Source organism: Nerophis ophidion, linkage group LG28 (assembly GCF_033978795.1).
Source record: "Nerophis ophidion isolate RoL-2023_Sa linkage group LG28, RoL_Noph_v1.0, whole genome shotgun sequence".
Classification (NCBI taxonomy): domain Eukaryota; kingdom Metazoa; phylum Chordata; class Actinopteri; order Syngnathiformes; family Syngnathidae; genus Nerophis; species Nerophis ophidion.
The window spans coordinates 31,252,833-31,265,063 of record NC_084638.1 but is presented as its reverse complement, the minus strand read 5'-3'; the positions used below and the strand labels follow the sequence as shown (position 1 = coordinate 31,265,063).

The 12,231-nt window shown below is 35.3% G+C and overlaps 1 protein-coding gene across 1 annotated transcript in view; it reads right to left on the bottom strand.

Moving 5' to 3' along the window:
• The window catches only part of LOC133545223 (uncharacterized), a 175,645-nt gene that overhangs the window by 129,540 nt on the left and 33,874 nt on the right, over positions 1 to 12,231 (bottom strand). The gene's annotated exons all lie outside the window — the stretch shown is intronic.

Below are 12,231 nucleotides of genomic sequence, written 5' to 3'. Positions count from 1 at the left end.
CCTAAAATCCTTTCATTTTCTCAAAACTCGACGGTTCGCCTTATAACCTGGTGGACCTAATGTACTCCGGTTGTGCTTACCGACCTCAAAGCTATTTTATTCGGTACATCTAGAAATGGTTAGTGTGACCAGCTGATGGCAGTCACACCTAAGACATACGTGTCGACTGCAATAACACTCGACTAAACAACACCATAATGTTGTATGTTCCATTTAAAATATAGAACATTACACACAGCGCTCAAAAATCCATCAAAATGGTTTAGTTTGACTTTGGTAAGCTATGAAGCCGCACCGCTTGCTGGATTGTACTGTGCTTCAACATTCGAGTATTATTATGGTGTGTGTATACAAGGTAAGACGTATTATCTGGAGTTTTGTTTCCCAATATTATGCAAAAAGCAACTTTTCTTACTTTCTGGTACCTGCTGATCTGTATTTGGGCTCTGCATAAGTCCTGGAAATTTGCGCGCATCCGCCTTTGTAGTCCGTATAAGGTTAATCTGTTTCCTCTATCTTCTTGTTATGGGACATTCACCCTCCGCTGGTGCCATTTGTAGTACAAAGTAGTGTAAGGTTCTTACTTATATCCGGCAGTAAACTCGCCATGAAAGCGCTAAAACATACCGGCGTAGTGAGTTAACATTATTCACCCAAGGAACTTTAGTTATTAGAGAAATTCAGACGGTTTTTCATTGGACAAATTTGTTTCCGGAAAAGATGCTGCTCCTTCACTGATTTAAGTGATAACCAGGTGCGCCCTATGGTCTGGAAAATACGGTACTAGTATCATGGATTTTCTTTCCCTATAACAGTCTATTATACAGCATTATTCACAGGTGAATAATGCTGTATAATAGACTGTATCTATATTAATCACATGTGAATAATCTTGTATAATAGACTGTATTTATATTATTCACATGTGAATAATGCTGTATAATAGACTATATTAATATTATTCACAGGTGAATAATGCTGTATAATAGACTGTATTTATATTATTCACATGTGAATAATGCTGTATAATAGACTATATTAATATTATTCACAGGTGAATAATGCTGTATAATAGACTGATTCACAGCTCCTTCACTGATTTAAGTGATAACCAGGTGCGCCCTATGGTCCGGAAAATACGGTACTAGTATCATGGATTTTTTTCCCTATAACAGTCTATTATACAGCATTATTCACAGGTAAATAATGCTGTATAATAGACTGTATTTATATTATTCATATGTGAATAATGCTGTAAAATAGACCATATTAATATAATTCACATGTGAATAATGCTGTATAATAGACTGTATTTATATTATTTACAGGTGAATAATGCTGTATAATTGACAGTATTATTATTCACATGTGAATAATGCTCCTATAATAGACTGTATTTATATTATTCACATGTGAATAATGCTGTATAATAGACTGTTATAGGGAAAAAATCCACTGCAGTTATTGTATTTGATTGTGTCATACCAAAGTTGAATAGACTTTACTTCTAATAGTTTCAGAACATAAGGTGTTTTGTGTAAAGGGAACGCCGACTTTGTAACTTTTGAGAATACCCAGACCTAAACCTTTATTATTTCATTTATATCGGGTTCAACTACCAAAATATACATTTCAGTATAAAGAACCCCACAAGTAGTTTTGTGTCCTGTGCTTGATAACTGTTTTTGTTTTATTAATATCTCTGCAATGCCTCCAAGGTCTGATTTCAAATTTTCAGGACTTATGCAGATCCCAAAAAACAGATAAGCAGTTAGCATCAGGTTAGAAAAGTTGCCCCAAGGCCACCTATAGAAGACCCTTTGGAGTTCTATCTTACTTTCAGGACTCTTGATCATTCTCCACTTCTAATCAACTGACTTTATTTGACATTTTCTCTTCTAGGCAGACATTTAAGCGTCATTATTTTTGTGTGTGAGTCCATCGCACCTTTCTAATGACTCATCTTCCAGCCAATCACCTTTTTTCCCCCCCTCGAAAGACCACAGCGGTGCGGCAGCAAATGAAGGTTGAAGATTGCATTGACCCCAAAAACACACGTCCTGAATCTCACGACATATATCCTCCTTTTCCTTTTTTCCCCACCCAACAAAAAGAAATGTAAAATATTCACAAAGAGCAGTTCAGACAATTTTTTGACAGTGGATATCACCCCTTAAATCACTTTTGAATGCTATTGGGCAGCTGTAACGAAAATATATAATAGACTGTATTTGTATTATTCACATGTGAATAATGATGTATAATAGACTGTATTTATATTATTCACAGGTGAATAATGCTGTATAATAGACTGTATTAATATTATTCACATGTGAATAATTCTGTATAATAGACTGTATTAATATTATTCACATGTGAATAACGCTCCTATAATAAACTGTATTAATATTATTCACAGGTGAATAATGCTGTATAATAGACTGTATTAATGTTATTCACGTGAATAATGCTGTATAATAGACTGTATTTATATTATTCACATGTGAATAATGCTGTATAATAGACTGTATTTATATTATTCACATGTGAATAATGCTGTATAATAGACTATATTAATATTATTCACAGGTGAATAATGCTGTATAATAGACTGTATTTATATTATTCACATGTGAATAATGCTGTATAATAGACTGTATTTATATTATTCACAGGTGAATAATGCTGTATAATAGACTGTATTAATATTATTCACATGTGAATAATTCTGTATAATAGACTGTATTAATATTATTCACATGTGAATAACGCTCCTATAATAGACTGTATTAATATTATTCACAGGTGAATAATGCTGTATAATAGACTGTATTAATGTTATTCACGTGAATAATGCTGTATAATAGACTGTATTTATATTATTCACATGTGAATAATGCTGTATAATAGACTGTATTTATATTATTCACATGTGAATAGTGCTGTATAATAGACTGTATTTATATTATTCACAGGTGAATAATGCTGTATAATAGACTGTATTAATATTATTCACATGTGAATAATGCTGTATAATAAACTGTATTAATATTATTCACATGTGAATAACGCTCCTATAATAGACTGTATTATTATTCACATGTGAATAATGCTGTATAATAGACTGTATTTGTATTATTCACATGTGAATAATGCTGTATAATAGACCGTATTAATGTTATTCACATGTGAATAATGCTGTATAATAGACTGTATTTATATTATTCATATGTGAATAATGCTGTATAATAGAGTGTATTTATATTATTTACAGGTGAATAATGCTGTATAATTGACAGTATTATTATTCACATGTGAATAATGCTCCTATAATAGACTGTATTTATATTATTCAAATGTGAATAATGCTGTATAATAGACTGTATTTATATTATTCACGGGTGAATAATGCTGTATAATAGACTGTATTAATATTATTCACATGTGAATAATGCTCCTATAATAGACTGTATTTATATTATTCACATGTGAATAATGCTGTACAATGGACTGTATTAATATTATTCACATGTGAATATCCATCCATCCATCCATTTTCTACCGCTTATTCCCTTTTGGGGCCGCGGGGGGCGCTGGCGCCTATCTCAGCTACAATCGGGCGGAAGGCGGGGTACACCCTGGACAAGTCGCCACCTCATCGCAGGGCCAACACAGATAGACAGACAACATTCACACTCACATTCACACACTAGGGCCAATTTAGTGTTGCCAATCAACCTATCCCCAGGTGCATGTCTTTGGAAGTGGGAGGAAGCCGGAGTACACACAGAAAGATCCCGAGCCTGGATTTGAACCCAGGACTGCAGGACCTTCGTATTGTGAGGCAGACGCACTAACCCCTCTTCCACCGTGAAGCCACATGTGAATAATGCTGTATAATTGACTGTATTAATATTATTCACATGTGAATAATGCTGTATAATAGACTGTATTAATATTATTCACATGTGAATAATGCTGTATAATAGACTGTATTAATATTATTCACATGTGAATAACGCTCCTATAATAGACTGTATTAATATTATTCATATGTGGATAATGCTGTATAATGGACAGTTTTTTATATTATTCACATGTGAATAATGCTGTATAATAAACTGTATTAATGTTATTCACATGTGAATAATGCTGTATAATAGACTGTATTTATTAATTCACATGTGAATAATGATGTATAATGGACTGTATTTATATCATTCACATGTGAATAATGCTGTATAATAGACTGTATTATTATTATTCACATACAGAACATGCTCTATAATAGACTGTATCAATTTTTATTCATATGTCAATAATGCTGTAAATAAACTGTATTTATATTATTCACAGGTGAATAATTATGCTGTATAATAGACTGTATTTATATTTTTCACATGTGAATAATGCTGTATAATTGACTGTATTTATATTATTCACATGTGAATAATGATGTATATTTGACTTTATTAATGTTATTCACATGTGAATAATGCTGTATAATAGACTGTGTTAATATTATTATCATGACAATAACACTCCTATATATTAACGCTCCTATCCTGTATAAATATTATTCACATATGAATAACGCTCCTATATATTAAGGCTCCTATCCTGTATTATTATTATTCAGCTAGCTCCCAATCAAAGGGTCCTGGGTTCAATCCCAGTCAGGTCGATCGGCTTGCCAAGCCAAAGAGAGGGAACGCAGGAAAATGTGGGGGTGCATCACCTCCACCACACAAGGTAAAGCTAAGTGGTAGCTGGTTAACTAACCCATAGTTAAAAAGTATGGGTAAAAATAATGACAAATAGTCCAAATGTCTAAGGGTAACCTCGGGGGTTAGCTCCTCCTATGTGCTGAGGCTAAAGGGGTGGGAATAGGAACATGAATAATTAATCAGTGTGAGTGTTGACCAATCAGCTCTCCTCGGTCTGACCAACAAATAGTCAATTAGTTAATACAAAAAAAAAGTGCCAATAAGTACAACAAATTGGAATAATTGAAGAGAGAAAAAAAATCAAATGGATAATGAGAATGAAAAAAAAAGATTGGATGGATAATATTAAAAACACTATTAAGAAAAGCTAATTGCATATCATTTACTAAAATTATGCTTTAAAACTGTTTCACTATCCAATTATTTATCATTTATATTTTTTATTATTCAATTGCAGCTAGTCAGGAGGATTCGTCCACCCATTTATTTTTCTTTTGTTTTTCATTATCCAATTAGAAGTTTTTCTCTCTTCAATCATTCCAATTTGTTGTATTTATTTATTATTATTTTTTTAAATTAATTAATTGACTAATTGTTGGTCAGACCGAGGAAAGCTGATTGGTCAACACTCACACTGATTAATTATTCATGTTCCTATTCCCACCCATGCCAGCCAGGAATTACCAACTTTAGCCTCAGCACACAGGAGGAGCTAACCCCCGAGGTTACCCTTAGACTTTTGGACTATTTGGTATTATTTTTACCCATACTTTTTAACTATAAATTAGTTAACCAGCTAACACTTAGCTTTACTTTGTGTGGTGGAGGTGATGCACCCCCACATTTTCCGGCGTTCCCTCTCTTTGGCTTGGCAAGCCGATCGACCTGACTGGGATTGAACCCAGGACCCTTTGATTGGGAGCTAGCTGTTTAACCATTCAGCTATTCTTGGTCTTTTAAAGGACAGATTTCGGGCCCCAATGACATATTCAATTGATAACCTGTCTCAGTAAACTATGATACAAAACAATAGCTTTCCTAGTTACCGATCAACTTGCCTGGGATTTAAACCCAGGACCCTTTGATTGGGAGCTAGCTCTTTAACCATTCAGCTATTCTTGGTCTTCTTAAGGACAGATTTCGGGCCCCAATGACATATTCAATTGATAACCTGTCTCAGTAAACTATGATACAAAACAATAGCTTTCCTAGTTACCGATCAACTTGCCTGGGATTTGAACCCAGTGTCCATTAATTGAGAGTTAGGAGCTTTAACCATTCAGCTATCCCTGGTCTTCTTTAGACACGATTTCAAGCCCCAATGACATATTTAATCGCGAACCTGTCTCAGTGAGCTATAATATAAAACATTAACTCTTGCTGCTGGAGTTTTCATAGTTACCAGTGAACCTGGCAGGGATTTGATCCTTGCACTCTTGGATTGGGAGTTAGCTGCTTTAACCATTCAGCTATCCTTGGATGTCTTAGAAACACATTTCGGGCCCCAATGACATATTTATTTGCGAATCCGTCTCAGTAAACAATGAGATAAAATATTTACTCTTGCCGCTGGAGCTTTCATAGTTACCAATGGACCTGGGTGGGATTTGAACCCAGACCCCTGTGATTTGTAGAAAGCTGCTTGAACTACTCAGCTACCCTTGTACTTCATACGGACAAATTTCGGGCCCCAATGACATATTTAATTGCGAACCTGTCTTGGTAATCTATGATATAAAATACAACCTCATCCGGCTGGAGATTTTGTAGTTATGGATGGTCATGAGTGGGATTTGAACCCTGTACCCTTTGATTGGGAGGTAGCTGCTTCCACTACTTAGCTATCCTTGGCCTGCTGAAAGTGAGATTTCAGGCCCCAATAACATATTTAATTGCGAACCGTTCACGGTAAACTATGATATAAAACTGTGACTGGAGATTTCCAAGTTACGGATGGATGGACCTGACCGAGGAACTCCCTTCCCTTTGATTGGAAGATAGCTGCTTTAACCACTCGGCTTGAGAAGCGCTTACACTAAACCACAATGATAGTGAAACAAAACACTTACTCTTTACCAGAGGTGGGTAGTAACACGCTACATTTACTCCGTTACATTTACTTGAGTAACTTTTGGGATACATTGTACTTCTACAAGTAGTTTTTATGCAACATACTTTTTTCTTTTACTTGAGTATATTTATAGAGAAGAAACGCTACTTTTCCTCCGTTCCATTTATCTACATTCAGCTCGTTACTCGCTACTTTTTTTAATCGATCTATTAATGTTTGTTTTGGTTAATGACAGAGCTTCAAAGTAGAATCCACGCAAGCCTGCGTTTCACCAATCACATGCAGGCAGAGGTGACGTTGGACCAATCAAACAGAGCCAGGCGGTCACATGACCCGACTTAAACAAGTTGAAACATTTATTATTCACAGGTGAAACGTATTATTCACAGGTGAATAATGCTGTATAATAGACTGTATTAATATTATTCACATGTGAATAATGCTGTATAATAGACTGTATTAATATTATTCACAGGTGAATAATGCTGTATAATAGACTGTATTAATATTATTATCATGTGAATAACGCTCCTATCCTGTATAAATATTATTCACATATGAATAACGCTCCTATATATTAAGGCTTCTATCCTGTATTATTATTATTCAGCTAGCTCCCAATCAAAGGGTCCTGGGTTCAATCCCAGTCAGGTCGATCGGCTTGCCAAGCCAAAGAGAGGGAACGCCGGAAAATGTGGGGGTGCATCACCTCCACCACACAAGGTAAAGCTAAGTGGTAGCTGGTTAACTAACCTATAGTTAAAAAGTATGGGTAAAAATAATGACAAATAGTCCAAACGTCTAAGGGTAACCTCGGGGGTTAGCTCCTCCTGTGTGCTGAGGCTAAAGGGGTGGGAATAGGAACATGAATAATTAATCAGTGTGAGTGTTGACCAATCAGCTTTCCTCGGTCTGACCAACAATTAGTCAATTAATTAATTTAAAAAAATAATAATAAATAAATACAACAAATTGGAATGATTGAAGAGAGAAAAACTTCTAATTGGATAATGAAAAACAAAAGAAAAATAAATGGGTGGACGAATCCTCCTGACTAGCTGCAATTGAATAATAAAAAATATAAATGATAAATAATTGGATAATGAAACAGTTTTAAAGCATAATTTTAGTAAATGATATGCAATTAGCTTTTCTTAATAGTGTTTTTAATATTATCCATCCAATCTTTTTTTTTCATTCTCATTATCCATTTGATTTTTTTTCTCTCTTCAATTATTCCAATTTGTTGTACTTATTGGCACTTTTTTTTTGTATTAACTAATTGACTATTTGTTGGTCAGACCGAGGAGAGCTGATTGGTCAACACTCACACTGATTAATTATTCATGTTCCTATTCCCACCCCTTTAGCCTCAGCACACAGGAGGAGCTAACCCCCGAGGTTACCCTTAGACGTTTGGACTATTTGTCATTATTTTTACCCATACTTTTTAACTATAGGTTAGTTAACCAGCTACCACTTAGCTTTACCTTGTGTGGTGGAGGTGATGCACCCCCACATTTTCCGGCGTTCCCTCTCTTTGGCTTGGCAAGCCGATCGACCTGACTGGGATTGAACCCAGGACCCTTTGATTGGGAGCTAGCTGAATAATAATAATACAGGATAGAAGCCTTAATATATAGGAGCGTTATTCATATGTGAATAATATTTATACAGGATAGGAGCGTTATTCACATGATAATAATATTAACACAGTCTATTATACAGCATTATTCACATGTGAATAATATAAACACAGTCTATTATACAGCATTATTCACATGTGAATAATATAAACACAGTCTATTATACAGCATTATTCACATGTGAATAATATTAATACAGTCTATTATACAGCATTATTCACATGTGAATAATATTAATACAGTCTATTATACAGCATTATTCACATGTGAATAATATAAACACAGTCTATTATACAGCATTATTCACATGTGAATAATATTAATACAGTCTATTATACAGCATTATTCACATGTGAATAATATGAATACAGTCAATTATACAGCATTATTCACATGTGAATAATGCTGTATAATAGACTGTGTTAATATTATTATCATGCGAATAACGCTCCTATCCTGTATAAATATTATTCACATATGAATAACGCTCCTATATATTAAGGCTTCTATCCTGTATTATTATTATTCAGCTAGCTCCCAATCAAAGGGTCCTGGGTTCAATCCCAGTCAGGTCGATCGGCTTGCCAAGCCAAAGAGAGGGAACGCAGGAAAATGTGGGGGTGCATCACCTCCACCACACAAGGTAAAGCTAAGTGGTAGCTGGTTAACTAACCTATAGTTAAAAAGTATGGGTAAAAATAATGACAAATAGTCCAAACGTCTAAGGGTAACCTCGGGGGTTAGCTCCTCCTATGTGCTGAGGCTAAAGGGGTGGGAATAGGAACATGAATAATTAATCAGTGTGAGTGTTGACCAATCAGCTCTCCTCGGTCTGACCAACAAATAGTCAATTAGTTAATACAAAAAAAAAGTGCCAATAAGTACAACAAATTGGAATAATTGAAGAGAGAAAAACATTGAAATGGATAATGAGAATGAAAAAAAAAGATTGGATGGATAATATTAAAAACACTATTAAGAAAAGCTAATTGCATATCATTTACTAAAATTATGCTTTAAAACTGTTTCATTATCCAATTATTTATCATTTATATTTTTTATTATTCAATTGCAGCTAGTCAGGAGGATTCGTCCACCCATTTATTTTTCTTTTGTTTTTCATTATCCAATTAGAAGTTTTTCTCTCTTCAATCATTCCAATTTGTTGTATTTATTTATTATTATTTTTTTAAATTAATTAATTGACTAATTGTTGGTCAGACCGAGGAAAGCTGATTGGTCAACACTCACACTGATTAATTATTCATGTTCCTATTCCCACCCATGCCAGCCATGAATTACCAACTTTAGCCTCAGCACTCAGGAGGAGCTAACCCCCGAGGTTACCCTTAGACTTTTGGACTATTTGGTATTATTTTTACCCATACTTTTTAACTATAAATTAGTTAACCAGCTACCACTTAGCTTTACTTTGTGTGGTGGAGGTGATGCACCCCCACATTTTCCGGCGTTCCCTCTCTTTGGCTTGGCAAGCCGATCGACCTGACTGGGATTGAAACCAGGACCCTTTGATTGGGAGCTAGCTGTTTAACCATTCAGCTATTCTTGGTCTTTTAAAGGACAGATTTCGGGCCCCAATGACATATTCAATTGATAACCTGTCTCAGTAAACTATGATACAAAACAATAGCTTTCCTAGTTACCGATCAACTTGCCTGGGATTTAAACCCAGGACCCTTTGATTGGGAGCTAGCTCTTTAACCATTCAGCTATTCTTGGTCTCCTTAAGGACAGATTTCGGGCCCCAATGACATATTCAATTGATAACCTGTCTCAGTAAACTATGATACAAAACAACAGCTTTCCTAGTTACCGATCAACTTGCCTGGGATTTGAACCCAGTGTCCATTAATTGAGAGTTAGGAGCTTTAACCATTCAGCTATCCCCGGTCTTCTTTAGACACGATTTCAAGCCCCAATGACATATTTAATCGCGAACCTGTCTCAGTGAGATATAATATAAAACATTAACTCTTGCTGCTGGAGTTTTCATAGTTACCAGTGAACCTGGCAGGGATTTGATCCTTGCACTCTTGGATTGGGAGTTAGCTGCTTTAACCATTCAGCTATCCTTGGATGTCTTAGAAACACATTTCGGGCCCCAATGACATATTTATTTGCGAATCCGTCTCAGTAAACAATGAGATAAAATATTTACTCTTGCCGCTGGAGCTTTCATAGTTACCAATGGACCTGGGTGGGATTTGAACCCAGACCCCTGTGATTTGTAGAAAACTGCTTGAACTACTCAGCTACCCTTGTACTTCATACAGACAAATTTCGGGCCCCAATGACATATTTAATTGCGAACCTGTCTTGGTAATCTATGATATAAAATACCACCTCATCCGGCTGGAGATTTTGTAGTTATGGATGGTCATGACTGGGATTTGAACCCTGTACCCTTTGATTGGGAGGTAGCTGCTTCCACTACTTAGCTATCCTTGGCCTGCTGAAAGTGAGATTTCAGGCCCCAATAACATATTTGATCGCGAACCGTTCACGGTAAACTATGATATAAAACTGTGACTGGAGATTTCCAAGTTACGGATGGATGGACCTGACCGAGGAACTCCCTTCCCTTTGATTGGAAGATAGCTGCTTTAACCACTCGGCTTGAGAAGCGCTTACACTAAACCACAATGATAGTGAAACAAAACACTTACTCTTTACCAGAGGTGGGTAGTAACACGCTACATTTACTCCGTTACATTTACTTGAGTAACTTTTGGGATAAATTGTACTTCTACAAGTAGTTTTTATGCAACATACTTTTTTCTTTTACTTGAGTATATTTATAGAGAAGAAACGCTACTTTTACTGCGTTCCATTTATCTACATTCAGCTCGTTACTCGCTACTTTTTTTAATCGATCTATTAATGTTTGTTTTGGTTAATGACAGAGCTTCAAAGTAGAATCCACGCAAGCCTGCGTTTCACCAATCACATGCAGGCAGAGGTGACGTTGGACCAATCAAACAGAGCCAGGCGGTCACATGACCCGACTTAAACAAGTTGAAACATTTATTATTCACAGGTGAAACGTATTATTCACAGGTGAATAATGCTGTATAATAGACTGTATTAATACTATTCACATGTGAATAATGCTGTATAATAGACTGTGTTAATATTTTTATCATGTGAATAACGCTCCTATCCTGTATAAATATTATTCACATATGAATAACGCTCCTATATATTAAGGCTTCTATCCTGTATTATTATTATTCAGCTAGCTCCCAATCAAAGGGTCCTGGGTTCAATCCCAGTCAGGTCGATCGGCTTGCCAAGCCAAAGAGAGGGAACGCAGGAAAATGTGGGGGTGCATCACCTCCACCACACAAAGTAAAGCTAAGTGGTAGCTGGTTAACTAACCTATAGTTAAAAAGTATGGGTAAAAATAATGACAAATAGTCCAAACGTCTAAGGGTAACCTCGGGGGTTAGCTCCTCCTATGTGCTGAGGCTAAAGGGGTGGGAATAGGAACATGAATAATTAATCAGTGTGAGTGTTGACCAATCAGCTCTCCTCGGTCTGACCAACAAATAGTCAATTAGTTAATAAAAATTAAAAAAAAGTGCCAATAAGTACAACAAATTGGAATAATTTAAGAGAGAAAAAAAATCAAATGGATAATGAGAATGAAAAAAAAAGATTGGATGGATAATATTAAAAACACTATTAAGAAAAGTTAATTGCATATCATTTACTAAAATTATGCTTTAAAAAAGTTTCATTATCCAATTATTTATCATTTATATTT